The 13835-nt window shown below is 55.9% G+C and overlaps 1 protein-coding gene and 1 long non-coding RNA gene across 3 annotated transcripts in view; both read right to left on the bottom strand.

Moving 5' to 3' along the window:
- Positions 1 to 13835, bottom strand: part of CALN1 (calneuron 1) — a 144013-nt gene that overhangs the window by 111357 nt on the left and 18821 nt on the right. The gene's annotated exons all lie outside the window — the stretch shown is intronic.
- LOC136564940 (uncharacterized) lies at positions 12830 to 13809 on the bottom strand. Its single transcript, XR_010784786.1, has 2 exons — positions 13605 to 13809; positions 12830 to 13514 (listed from the first exon to the last, which is right to left on the bottom strand). It is a non-coding gene; the product is annotated as an uncharacterized lncRNA (long non-coding RNA).

The following is a 13835-nucleotide window of genomic DNA, read 5'->3' as shown; positions in this document are numbered from 1 at the left end:
CACTGCCCCTCCCTGCCCAGGGCTGCTCACACAATCTCATGTCCTGGATTAGATTTTGTTGAAAGGAAAATAATGAGATTTGTGTTTCCTCACAAATTAAAAAGAAATTGCCCAAAAGAATAATCCTAAAATACAAAATACTGCCTCATCCCAGATGTTTCTAATAGGCTTGTGTTCTAATGGCTTATTTAGAGAGACTTTCCTAAATGACATCTTAATGATGTGCATTCAGGACCATGAGACACAAACATAATTCACTACCAAAGCTTGGGGCTTTTCTTTCTTTTGTTCTTTTTTTTTTCCCCAGAATTGTTATCAAAATAGAGGAGACATTTCCAGAAAGCCTTTGTGCTGTTCTGCACTAGTAAAGAGTGAAAATTCCAAATGTGAATGGTTTTGGGAGCTTTTTTCCTTGCTCTTCCTTGGCTCTGGCTGTCTGTGGCCCTTGAGCAGCTCCCTGCTTGTCCAGCCCACGCCAGTTGCAGCCAGGTTTGGCTCCCACTGCTTCCCCCACTGGTGAAAGTGCCAGGGCTGCAGAGCTGGGCACTGATCCCCACCATCTCCTGCCCTGTCATTCTGGGTGTTGCTCCATGTGATGCTCATGAGAGTCCTGCTGCTGCCCCAGCACTGCCATTGTCCCTCCCTTTTGTCCCTCCTAGCTGGGCCCAGGCCACAAGAGCCCTTCAGAGTGGGCTGAACAGGAGACCAAGGCAGACAGAGAGGTCCTGGCTCAGCTCATGCCCCAAACCCCACCCGGAGCAAGGCCCAGGGTGCCCCAGAGAGCCCCTGGCCAGCCCTCCCTGCCCAGCATCCCCCAGCCAGGACCTGGGGCTGAGCTCAGCCTGCCAAAACCACGGCTCAGCTTCAACTCATTTCATTTGGAGAGAGAGCAATACCTGAGCCAGGCTGGCACCAGCCCCAGGAGCTGCAGTGCTCTCACCCTGCAGTGGCTGTGCTGCCACTGAGGGCTCCCAGAGTGTTCCAAAACTGCAGCTCCTGCCTGGCCCTGGGAGCTCTGCTGCTCTCCCTGTGCCCCTGGGCATTGTCTGTGCCCCTGGGCATTGTCTGTGCCCCTGGGCATTGTCTGTACCCATGAACATTCCCTGTGCCCCTGAACACTCCCTGTGCTCCTGGGCATTCCCTGTGCCCCTGGGCATTGTCTGTGCCCCTGAACATTCCCTGTGCCCCTGAACACTCCCTGTGCCCCTGGGCATTGTCTGTGCTCCCAAACGCTCCCTGTGTCCCTGGGCACTCCCTGTGCTCCTGGGCATTGTCTGTGCCCCTGAATACTCCCTGTGCTCCTGGGCATTCCCTGTGCCCCTGGGCATTGCCTGTGCCCCTGGGCATTGTCTGTGCTCCCAAATGCTCCTGTGCCCCTGGGCATTGTCTGTGCCCCTGAACATTCCCTGTGCCCCTGAACACTCCCTGTGCTCCTGGGCATTCCCTGTGCCCCTGGGCATTGTCTGTGCCCATGAACATTCCCTGTGCCCCTGGGCATTGTCTGTGCTCCCAAACACTCCCTATGCCCCTGGGCATTCCCTGTGCCCCTGGACATTCCCTGTGCCCCTGGGCATTGTCTGTGCCCATGAACATTCCCTGTGCCCCTGGACACTCCCTGTGCCCCTGGGCATTCCCTGTGCCCCTGGACATTCCCTGTGCCCCTGAACATTCCCTGTGCCCCTGGACACTCCCTGTGCCCCTGGGCATTCCCTGTGCCCATGAACATTCTCTGTGCCCATGAACATTCCCTGTGCCCCTGGGCATTCCCTGTGCCCATGAACATTCCCTGTGCCCCTGGACACTCCCTGTGCCCCTGGGCATTGTCTGTGCTCCCAAACACTCCCTGTGCCCCTGGGCATTCCCTGTGCCCCTGGACATTCCCTGTGCCCATGAACATTCTCTGTGCCCATGAACATTCCCTGTGCCCCTGGACACTCCCTGTGCCCCTGGGCATTGTCTGTGCTCCCAAACACTCCCTGTGCCCCTGGGCATTCCCTGTGCCCCTGGACATTCCCTGTGCCCATGAACATTCTCTGTGCCCATGAACATTCCCTGTGCCCCTGGACACTCCCTGTGCCCCTGGGCATTGTCTGTGCTCCCAAACACTCCCTGTGCCCCTGGGCATTCCCTGTGCCCCTGGGCATTGTCTGTGCCCCTGAACACTCCCTGTGCTCCTGAACATTCCCTGTGCCCCTGGGCATTGTCTGTGCTCCCAAACGCTCCCTGTGTCCCTGGGCACTCCCTGTGCCCCTGGGCATTGTCTGTACCCATGAACATTCCCTGTGCCCCTGAACACTCCGTGTGCCCCTGGACACTCCCTGTGCCCCTGGGCATTGTCTGTGCCCCTGGGCATTGTCTGTGCTCCCAAACGCTCCCTGTGCCCCTGGGCACTCCCTGTGCCCCTGAACACTCCCTGTGCCCCTGGACACTCCCTGTGCCCCTGGGCATTCCCTGTGCCCCTGGGCATTGTCTGTGCCCCTGAACACTCCCTGTGCTCCTGAACATTCCCTGTGCCCCTGAACACTCCCTGTGCTCCTGGGCATTGTCTGTACTCATGAACATTCCCTGTGCCCATGAACATTCCCTGTGCCCATGAACATTCCCTGTGCCCATGAACATTCCCTGTGCCCCTGAACACTCCCTGTGCTCCTGGGCATTGTCTGTGCTCCCAAACACTCCCTGTGCCCCTGGGCATTCCCTGTGCCCCTGGGCATTGTCTGTGCCCATGAACATTCCCTGTGCCCCTGGACACTCCCTGTGCCCCTGGGCATTCTCTGTGCCCATGAACATTCCCTGTGCCCCTGGGCATTCCCTGTGTCCCTGGACACTCCCTGTGCTCCTGTGCCCTCCTGGTATCCAGGGTTGGATCAGGAAGCAGAGGGGGCTGTTCCCAGCACATCCTTGTCCCTCACAGCCCTGTGGAGGCCCTGCAGCCCTGCCCAGCCCTGGCAGCACCAGGGTCCCTGGCAGAGGGGCACCCCATGGATGGGTGTCCAAGGCTGGACTTCCAAGGGCTCCTGCAGATGCACAGGAGACCAGAAGTGGGAGGGCAGCTCTGCCTGCTGGGCTCCTGCTCCACCCCTGGCCCCTGGGCCTGTCTGCCTGCAGGCTCTGGGCTCCAGGGACAGCTGGACAGGGCTCTGGGAACAGCAAATCCAAGGCTGGAGGCTGCAGCTCCTTCAGCTCCTCCCCAGCTCCAAACCCTCTGCTCCCTCCCACCCATCCTGCCCCATGCCCTGGGGCACATCCCCCCTGCTCCTCCCCTCCTCTCCTGCTTCCCCCAGCTCTGCCCTTTTGGGAACATGCAGTGCAGCCCCTGGGGGAGCATCCTTGCACAATCCAGCTCAGGAAACCAGCCTTGGCACCTCTTCCCATCTGAGCTGAGCTGAGGTGTCTCAGGAGCCACGGCTGGGCAAGGGGAGCTGGCAAACAGAGGATTCCAACCAGGAGAGGACACCCAGGTTTGATCCAGCCAGAGGAGAGGACACCCAGGTTTAATTCCCAGTTTGCTGACACCCCTCTGCTGGCTCCACACCCTGTCACTTCCTCAGGACAGGAAAGGCTCTTTGTGGCCCACAGGGACATGGGGACAGGACTGCAGTGTCCCAGCAGAGCCCTGGGGGTGCTGGATGTTCCCTGGAGCAGCAGGGCTGGGATCCTGCAGTGCCAGGGGCTCTGGACCCACCCCAAAGCAGGAGCACCAACGTGGACACCTGGGGCTGACCCCAAAGGCTCTGCTCCAGGGGCAGCATCTGGAGAAAGCCCTGCAAAGGCACCAGGTGAGAGCCTCTCTGTCACTGGGATTCTGTCCCTGCCACTGCCTCAGCAGCGCTGTGCCAGGACCTGGTGCCACCCCCGTGTCACCAGCAGGGACCACAGGGACAGGGGCACTGGGGAGTCCAGGCACAGCCACTGCTGGTGGGGAGCAGCAGCCACAGAGAGGCTCTGGCAGCTCCCAAGGCAGGGGCAGCTTCTCCCCCTCCCCAAATCCCAGAAAACTGAGGCACAGAAACATCAGTGACAGCCAAAAGATCCCAGTGAAGGATGAGCAGGGATCTGCCCTTCTGCTTCTCCAGTGTGCACCCAACCCCCAAACCCTCTTATTTAGGGGGAAACCTATTCCTGAACGCTCCCCTGTGCAGATCAGTGGGGTTTTGCAGGGGTTTGTGCCTGGGGAGGAGGCTGCTCTCAGCATCCTGCTGGGCTGGGCTTGGTTACAGCTGGTGTGCTGAAGTGGATGTCACCTCCTGGCTGGAATCCCTGTCCCCACAGCCCCAGGGACACCTGGCACTGCACTGCCCCACCAGCCCAGCACCAGGAGCACCTCCAGGCCCTGCAGGGTTCTGAATCAGGGCAATTAAAGATGGATCTGCAAACGCCAGCTCTGAGACCCTGTCTGAGTGGGCAGAGCCTGGCAGCACCACAGGCCCCTCTGCCCACCCTGCTCTGGGCTCTGCAGCCAGGGCTGCCCTGCTGGGACCCCCCAGAGCCCTCCCTGTGCCAGCTCCTGCACTGGCAGCTTGGGCAGCCTTGTCCAGCCTCCCTGAGCTCCTGAGCACTGAGAGAGGCCCCAGGAACTGAAATAAAGAGTGAGCCATTGGCTCAGCACTCAGTGCCACCAAGGGATGCCTAAGGCAGCTCAAATCCAGGGAAAAGGGCAGGTTTGTGCCTCTGCCTGTGCAGTTAAATGGGAAGAAATGGCTTTTCAGAGGGATTTTTGTCAGAATTCAGGACATTCCTCTGGCTGTCCTGGATTGCCTGAACCCCTGCTGGGGGCCTCAGAGACCCTGGCACAGAGCCCAAGACCCCTGTGACTTTGATTATGACCCATGGAAAAAAATACCAACCTTGTATGAGGATCTGCAAGCCACGAAAGTTTAAGTAGAATAATTATTAGTTTGTCACAGGGTGAAAAATTGATTTTTTTGTGTTTGGGGGTTCAGGGGGCAAGATAGAGGGATCTGGGTGTGTCCAGCCTTTCTCCTTCTTCTTCTTGGCCTCCATCTTCTGCTGTGGCACTTTTAGATTGTTTAGAGTAGAAGCTCACTGTCTAACATAGGTGATAGGTATTGGGAAGTTATGGTAAATAAAGTACATGTAGTTTTTAGTATAAAAAGATAACACCACCCTGGGGCAGGCAGAGTGCCCCTGACTGTCCTGCTGAATGGACCTCAGCAGGCCAGAGAAAGAATTTTATAGATAAGAAACAATAAACAACCTTAAGAACGAGAATAGAAGAGTTCTGCCTCCTTCTTCAACTGCCAGACTAGAAAAAGAGACTTTCTAACACATCTCAAAGTCACTCTGACCAGCAGAAGTCCCAAGAGATTTTCAGCTGGGGACCAGCAGCTCGAGTCCCCAGGGCTGCTGTGCCTTCTGCAGCACTGAGGCCTCTCCAGGGCCTCTCTCCTGTGGCCAGGATGGCTGGGACAATTCCCTCCTGATCCCAAGGAGAGGCCCTTTAGGGGGTGGGAGGGATGTCCCACATCTGTCCCTGTGGCACTGCCAGCCCTGCCCAGCCCCAAAAGCCTCAGCAGGAACTGATGCCTCCCTTTGCCAGGGAAAGAAGCTCTGGACAGACTGACCCCATCCCAAGGGATCCCTGGGAGCTGGGCCAGCAGGAAGGAGGTGTTTGGGACCTGGCTGGGTGTGCACAACACACCAACAGCTCCCTGAATCCACAGCTCTGCCCCTCCTGGAAAATGGGGGACACTGAGGCATTCAGCCTCCAGGGAATGTCCAGGGAATATCCAGGGAATGTCCAGGGAATGTCCAGAGAAGGTCCAGAGAATGTCCAAGGAACGTCCAGGGAATGTCCAGAGAATGTCCAGGGAATGTCCAGGGAATGTCCAAGGAATGTCCAGAGAATGTCCAGAGAATGTTCAAGGAATGTCCAGGGAATGTCCAGGGAATGTTCAAGGAATGTCCAGAGGATGTCCAGGGAATGTCCAGGGAATGTCCAAGGAATGTCCAGAGGATGTCCAGGGAATGTCCAGGGAATGTCCAAGGAATGTCCAAGGAACGTCCAGGGAATGTCCAGGGAATGTCCAGAGAATGTCCAGGGAATGTCCAGGGAATGTCCAGGGAATGTTCAAGGAATGTCCGGGGAATGTCCAGGGAATGTCCAAGGAATGTCCAGGGAATGTCCAGGGAATGTCCAGAGAATGTCCAGAGAATGTTCAAGGAATGTCCGGGGAATGTCCAGGGAATGTCCAAGGAATGTCCAGGGAATGTCCAGGGAATGTCCAGAGAATGTCCAAGGAATGTCCAAGGAACATCCAGGGAATGTCCAGGGAATGTCCAGAGAATGTCCAGGGAATGTCCAGGGAATGTCCAGGGAATGTTCAAGGAATGTCCAGGGAATGTCCAGGGAATGTTCAAGGAATGTCCAGGGAATGTCCAGGGAATGTTCAAGGAATGTCCAGAGGATGTCCAGGGAATGTCCAGGGAATGTCCAAGGAATGTCTAGAGAATGTCCAGAGAATGTCTGGAGAATATTCAAGGAATGTCCAGAGAATGTCCAAGGAATGTCCAGGGAATGTCCAGGAAATGTCCAGGGAATGTCCAGGGAATGTCTGGAGAATATTCAAGGAATGTCCAGGAAATGTCCAGGGAATGTCCAGGGAATGTCCAGGGAATGTCCCAGCTCTGGGCTGCAGGAGCCCTGTCCCAGACAGTGCCACAGCCCAGCAGAGCAATAAGGCAGCAGGTGAGGATGAGAGCCCTGTTTGCATCCAGCAACACTTCCTGCAATAGCAGGGACTTGCTAAACCCAGCTTTAACACCAGGGACTGAAGGACTTGTAAAATTAATGATCCAGCCTAGGAGCTTGCATCAAAAATTAAAAATCCCTATTAAAAATTGGATAAATGTGTCACAGCCAGATTGAAATGCCTGTTAGGGCAGTTTAGCTCCTGATGTGGATTTGCTCCATTACCATGTCCAGAGGGGACACAGGCAGCGAGTTCCCAGCCACAGGAGCATCAGCCTGGCAGGATCCATGGAATGCCAGGGAGCACCAAAGCCTCAGCAGCACCTCTGCTGAGAGCACCCAAAAGGAGCTGCACCCAGGCACTGTTTGGATCCCTCTCCCCAAATCCATCCTTTTCCAGCTCAGACAGGCTCCATCTCCACTACAGTAATGCAGGAGTCCTCCAGCCCTGCCCAAGGATATCTGAATATCCCCCCAGTAGCTCCCTGTCTCACCAGCCTGTTCCCAAACTGTGTCAGCATAGCTGGAGCTCAAACCATGCCCTTAATTGTTGTCCAGATGGTGTCCCTGTCATTTTAATTTGTTGGCAGCCAATCCCATTTTATTTGTGCTCTCTTGCTGCAAGGATTCTTGCCTTGGAGATGCTGCTGCTGCCTGTTCCTGCATTTTGGGGGCAGGGAGTGCAGGTGACACATTCCCCTTGGCAGAGGGTGTGGGACAGGGGGAGCAGAGCCCTGAGCCCTTCCCAAGGCTGGGTTTGTCCCCCTGGAAAATCAACCTGCCAAAGTCCAGCCTCCTTGTGCAGGGCTTGGGGTGTAAAGGAGAAGGGAAATGCTTCTTGTTCTGGAAGTAGAAGATGTATTTCCATTCCAAAATAAGGAATGGAGGGTGGCAGAAAGCTTTGGGTGGGGGAAGCTTTCTGCCACCCTCCTGCTGAGAAGCTCCAGAGCTCAGAGCTCATCCCCTGTTGGGCAAGATGAGACAGGAAAGCCTTATCAATATGATTGTCTGGCAAAAAGATTTGCAGAATATGGAAACTATAAGCGAGATTGAAAAGAAAGCAAGCTCTGAGATCCCTCAGTTACTGAACAACTGGAAAACAATGGCATGGCCAGCTGAAGGTGATCCCCTTTTGATGGAACAACACCCTCTGCTTGTAGACAGGCCCAAGGGTCAGAGCAGACCCTGCCAGCTTGGCAGAAGGGGCCCAAAGAGGAGTTTGTAGGGTTTAAAATGTAACACAGGATGGTAATGTAATGATTCTTATAGGCTGTATGGAAATGCTATAGGATTTGTATCTTGTACTAGATTGGTTAGTGAGAATTAGAATATTCAGCACAGATTTATTGTATTGTAATGGGAATCTCACTCTCTTACCCTTTTACTCTCTTACCCTCTCATCCTCTCTTTACCTCTCTCTCCCTCTCTGGGGCCTGCTCTGAGCTGTGGCTGGCAGCTCCCAGCAGGGCCCTGCCCCCAGGCCCTTTGCAATAAACCCCAAGTTCCTGACCTGGCTGCAGAGATCTCTGCTCTCCATCCATCCCCACTGTCCTGCCCCCCATGCTCCTACAATCCCCAGCCCCAGTGGTCCTGATGGCAAGGCAGGAGCTCAAACCCTCACAGCCTGGGATTCCTCTGAGAGCCCCTGTGCTCCCACCCTTTGGCTGTGCACACACTGCCCTGCCTGGCTGGGGGGAAGTGATGCCAATTCCAGGGACAAAGAGCTCTCCTGGAGGCTGAGGGAATGCTGGTGGTGCTGGAAGTGTCTATGGCACACAGGACCCCCCTGCCACAGGGAGCATTCCCAAAAGGAGCTCAGGACAATAGAGCTGTGCTGGGCAGAGCCTCCCCTCAGCCACAGCTGCCAGCAATGCTGGAGACTCCTGATGGGACAGAGCACAGGGAATGACCCCAAAACCTCTGCCTTGGGGGATCCCTGCAGCCTCCCCAGGGCTGGGCTGTCACAGGGACAGGGACTCACCCCATTCCCATCCAGGAACTGTCTGGAGCAAATGGGAACCTGCAGCCCAAGAATTCCTGCAGAATTCCCTGGGAGGGTGGGCAGGCCCTGGCACAGGGTGCCCAGAGCAGCTGGGGCTGCCCCTGGATCCCTGGCAGTGCCCAAGGCCAGGCTGGACAGGGCTTGGAGCAGCCTGGGACAGTGGGAGGTGTCCCTGCCATGGCAGGGGTGGCACTGGATGGAATTTGCGGTCCCTTCCAGCTTAAACCTTTCTAGCATTCTGTGATCCTCAGAACATTAACACTGCACCAGATTTTATCATTTCTTTAGGGAGGCTGCTCCATACCTGAAACTTCCAAGTCTCAAGGAAATCCACTCTGGAATTCCAAGCTGTAGCTGGAAAATTGACAGAAGTAGCTCAGCAGAAGGGACAGACAGAGCTGCTCCTGTCCCCAGCAGCCTGGCCATGATGCTGTTAGTTTGATATTCAGGGACACAAAACCCCATCACAGCTCAATAGCAGACAGAAATAATTCCATTTCCAGCCACTCACAGCACAACACTGGGGATGAACCTCCCTTGCAAGAACTCTGGGAAACAGCAAATGAGCTTTACACAGTCCCAGGCACTGCATGAGTGCTTGCAGGGCTTGCACTGAGCCCCTAGGGAGCTGTGCAGGGATCCATGTCCAGAGCATCTCCTAGCCCAGGACAATTTTTTCTTTTTTTTTCTTTTTTCTTTTTTTTCTTTTTTTTTTTTTCTTTTTCTTTTTTCCTTTCTCATTTCCTTTTTCCTTTCCTTTCCTTTCCTTTCCTTTCCTTTCCTTTCCAGGTGTTTTCCCCTCCCTGAGCCCAGCAGGCTCAGCCTGTTGCTCTCCATGACTCAGCCCTGACTAATGCCTCTCCCCTGGCTCTCCTCCCTGAGCACGTTCCTGCTCCTGTTGCCTGGATCCCACCTGGCACACAAAGATAACACCAGTCAGTCCCACAGGGGAGGCTGGAGGGACTCTCCCTGTCCTTTCCCCTCTCCCTTCTGTGCCCACCTGCAGGATGGCAGTGCCAGGGAAGGCTCAGCCTCTGCAGAGGGGCAGGAGCTGGGGCACAGCAGCTCTGCCTGAGCCAGGGAACCTCACTGAGCTCTCCTGGACACAGCACAGCCCCAGCTCTGAGCAGCCCCAGCCTCCTGGTCCCAGGGCTGTGCCAAATAACAGCCCCAGAGGAGCCTGGCTGGTGACAGAGCCCTGCAGGACACGGCCCCTCCCTGCCAGGGCTCCCAGCACCCAGGAGTGTCACCAGAGGTGTCACCAGAGGAGGGGGACAGCCTCACCTGGGCTGGCTTTCAGAGGCAGGGGTAGGGTGGCACAGCTGTGTTGGTGATGTTGGGCCATTTTACCCGGGGTGTGTGACCCCAGAGTGTCCCCAGAGTGTCCCCAGCCCTGCTCCTGGGGCTGCAGCCCCCTGAGCCCCTTGGCCCTGCCTAGGTTACTGCCAGTGCTGATCCCACTCCATGTGCAGCAGCACTTGGCCAGGACCCCGAAATTCCCTCAGGGGCTGCTTCCAGTGACTCAGGAGCTGCTCAGGGATGTCTTCTCCAGCCAGGAAAGAGAAACCAGCCAGGAGCTGCTGGCAGAGGGGAGGTGCTGGGAAGAAGCAGCAGGAATCAGGCACCTGCTGGGGTTTGTAATCCATGAGGATGGAAGAGCTTCCTGGTGAGGGAAAGCTCCACATTCCTGCCCTGTGTTCTCCTGCATGCCAAGCTCCTGCAGCCCTGGCCTGCTCTGCTCACACCTGCAGTTCAGCCAGGCCCAGCCCTGGCACTGCCACCCTCCTTAGGGGCTGTGCTGTGACCTTGTCACTCCACAGCTCCTGAAAGGTGCCTGTGCTCAGCTGGGCTGGGCTCTTTCTCCAGCAGCACTGACACAACCAGAGCACACAGCCTCAAGCTGTGCCAAGGGAAATACAGGTTGGGTATCAGGAGAAAGTTTTTTACAGAAAGGGTGATAAATTCTGGAATGGCTGCCTGGGGAGGTGGTGCAGTCCCCATCCCTGGGTGTGTTTGACAAAGCCTGGATGTGGCACTGGGTGCCAGGGGTGAGTTGAGGGGTTAGGGCTGGGTTGAACTCGATGAGCTTGAAGGTCTCTTCCAACCCAGTCATTCTGTGATTCTCTATAAAGCCCAAAAATCTCCCCAGTCTAAAAGAAACCCCACAGACACCCCAGCCCCACCTGAGGCAGGAACTCCCTGGGTGAGGCACCAGAAGCCAGCACTGCCCTGCAGCAACATTTCCTCCTGCTGATTCCCAAGGCACCTGGCTCAGGTGAGGATTTTTTGGGATGTCTGCCTGGAGAAATGCTGCTGCCATGCTTCACATTTGGGTTTCTCTGCAAGGCCCCACTTGCATCTCCCCCAAGCCTGCTTATCATGCATGTGCCTCCCTTCAGGTGAGATTTGTCACATTCCCACTCTGGAAATGTTTTTCCCTCCTGACAATACCCTTTAGATAGTGCCTGTGGAGGTGGATGACTCAAGCTTGACATGATTATTTCCATCCAGCATTTTTTATTAAAAATACTCCTGGTGGTTCAGAACGTGAGGACAGGAGCTGCCTTGAAAGGGACGTGGAAAGCTCAGAGTCTGCACAAACTGTGCCATGATTTCATGTCAACCAACAAGAGCCAGAAAATCTGTGTAAAACAGCCCCTCCCAACCTGGATTTATCATTTCATGCACAGAAACCTCCAAGCACATGGCACTAACATGCACCCCAGACCCTTCCAGTCCCTCAGAGCCAGGTTATGGTGCCACTTCCAGACCTGGGCTGGCTTTCAGAGGCAGGGGTAGGGTGGCACAGCTGTGTTGGTGATGTTGGGCCATTTTACCCGGGGTGTGTGACCTCAGAGTGTCCCCAGAATGTCCCCAGAGTGTCCCCAGCCCTGCTCCTGGGGCTGCAGCCCCCCCAGCCCTTGAGCCCCTTGGCTCTGCCACTTGAGCTCTGTTATTTACCCAGAGTTAGCAACTCCTGATTTAGCTCTGGGCCAGTTAATTCCCTTTGTGACAGCTCCCAAACACCCTCACACTACTCCAGCCCCACAAACAGCAAACCTGCTGCTGGGAATGGACCCCCATGAGCAGAGGGACCCCTCCTCTCCTGCCTCCCCCTGCTCCTGCAGTGTGGGAGGAACCAGAGCAGAGCTGGGGATGGCAGATGGGTGCTGCAGGTCAGGAAAGCTTCACAGGGAAAAACTTCCTGTGCCCTGCTGAGGCCTCACCTGGGAAACTGGACACAGTTCTGGTGTCCCCAGCATGGGGAGGACAGGGAATTGTTGGAGCTGTGAAGTTGATAAAGGGAATGGAGCTCTTCCCCTATGGAGACAGACTGAGAAATTTGGGATTGTTCACTTGGAGAAGGCTCCAGGGAGGGCTCAGAGCCCCTTGCAGTCTCTCTCCAGGAGAGCTGGAGAGGGACTGGGGACAAGGGATGGAGGGACAGGACAGGGAATGGCTCCCAGTGCCAGAGGGCAGGGCTGGATGGGATATTGGGAATGAGGAATTGTGCCCTGGCAGGGTGGGCAGGCCCTGGCACAGGGTGCCCAGAGCAGCTGGGGCTGCCCCTGGATCCCTGGCAGTGCCCAAGGCCAGGCTGGACAGGGCTTGGAGCAGCCTGGGACAGTGGGAGGTGTCCCTGCCATGGAGGGGGTGGAACTGGATGGATTTTAAAGTCCCTTCCAACCCAAACCATTCTGGGATTTTGGGATTCTGAATATTCATTTGGAGAATAAACTCTCAGAGAAGAGGCAGAGCAGCTCTTTGAGCGCTCACCCCAAGCCCTGGGCTCTTTCCCCTTACATCACTTGAAATCAGAGCTCTTTTCCATCTCCTGATCTCCCTGTTCTCCTCCAGCCCCCAGCTGCAGCTGAATCAGGGAGAACTCCTGGCTATTCCCTGTGGGATGAGCTGGGAGTGGGGTCAGGCTGCAGCACCATCCCCTGCAGGATCCCAGAAACCCTTCCCAAGGGAACAGTGTTGACACACACAGAGCCAGACACAGAAAAAAAAAAAAAAAAGAAATCTGCTGGAAAGAACCCAACAGATCAGGCACTTGTTGGAGCCTTGAGTGCAGAGGAACGTTATAGAAAATTCCCAGTGACTCCTCCAGCTCCAAACTTATCATAATTTAATCTGTGTGACTGGAATTTCTCAATAGGCTGGAACTCCCTCAGGACCAAAACCTCATTGAAAAAGAAACCAAGGAGAATTTTGGCATCTCTTCCCCAGCCTGGAAGATGAAATGCAAATCTGTTATTGGCATCGAGCTCTCACAGCTTGATCCATCCACAGAGCTCCAATAGCCTGACATTAACTTCTCAAGGAAGAACATTTTGTTACTCATCCTCAGACAGTTTATGCTTAAAGGCAGAAAGACTAATTCTGTTTGGGGTTTGGGCAGTGAACCTTCCCAATTACCAGCACAGTCAGGCACTGATCTGGTATTAGAGACAAAACACAGGGAGATGGAGACTGCTGACTTCATTTTAAATATAAATTCCAGAGGCTGAACACTGCTGGCACATGGAGAAGCATCTCCAGCTTCTTCTGCTGCCCTGGCTTTTCAGACACGGATGGATCTGGTGCCGTGTGTGCAGGTGGAGGCTGAGCTGAGGTGGAGCTCGGAGCTGTCCCAGAGCTGGGGCATCCTCACGGCAAAGGCACAAAGAGGGGTGTGGACAAGAACGGACCTTCATTGGAGCCTGTGCTCGGCAGACAGGGACTCAATGGATGCTGAGGTGCAGGGCTGTGTCCAGGCTCCCGGAGCAAGGGGAGGCAGCGATCCCGGCACGGCCCCTGCAGTGGGACACGGACTGGCAGCTCTGGGCTGCTCCTTCCCAGGGGCGGCTCCTCCACACCTCCCTTCCCTCATTTGCCGTTCATTACCGGCGGCGATCCGCAGCTCCGGAGCGCGGATCCTCCCGGGGCTGGGCTGGGCTGGGCTGGGCTGCAGCTCCTCCCGCGGCCATCGGGACAGCAGGGCAAGGATCGGGGCTGGGCTCCCTCCCCGCACCCAGCACAGCCCGGCTCTCTGACCCAGCCCAGCCCATTTCCCGCACCCAGCACAGCCCGGCTCTCTGACCCAGCCCAGCCCATTTCCCTCACCCAGCCCAGCCC

This window comes from Molothrus aeneus, chromosome 20 (genome assembly GCF_037042795.1).
Source record: "Molothrus aeneus isolate 106 chromosome 20, BPBGC_Maene_1.0, whole genome shotgun sequence".
NCBI lineage: Eukaryota > Metazoa > Chordata > Aves > Passeriformes > Icteridae > Molothrus > Molothrus aeneus.
The sequence above is the reverse complement of the archived record's forward strand: the minus strand, read 5'-3'. Positions and strand labels throughout refer to the sequence as shown.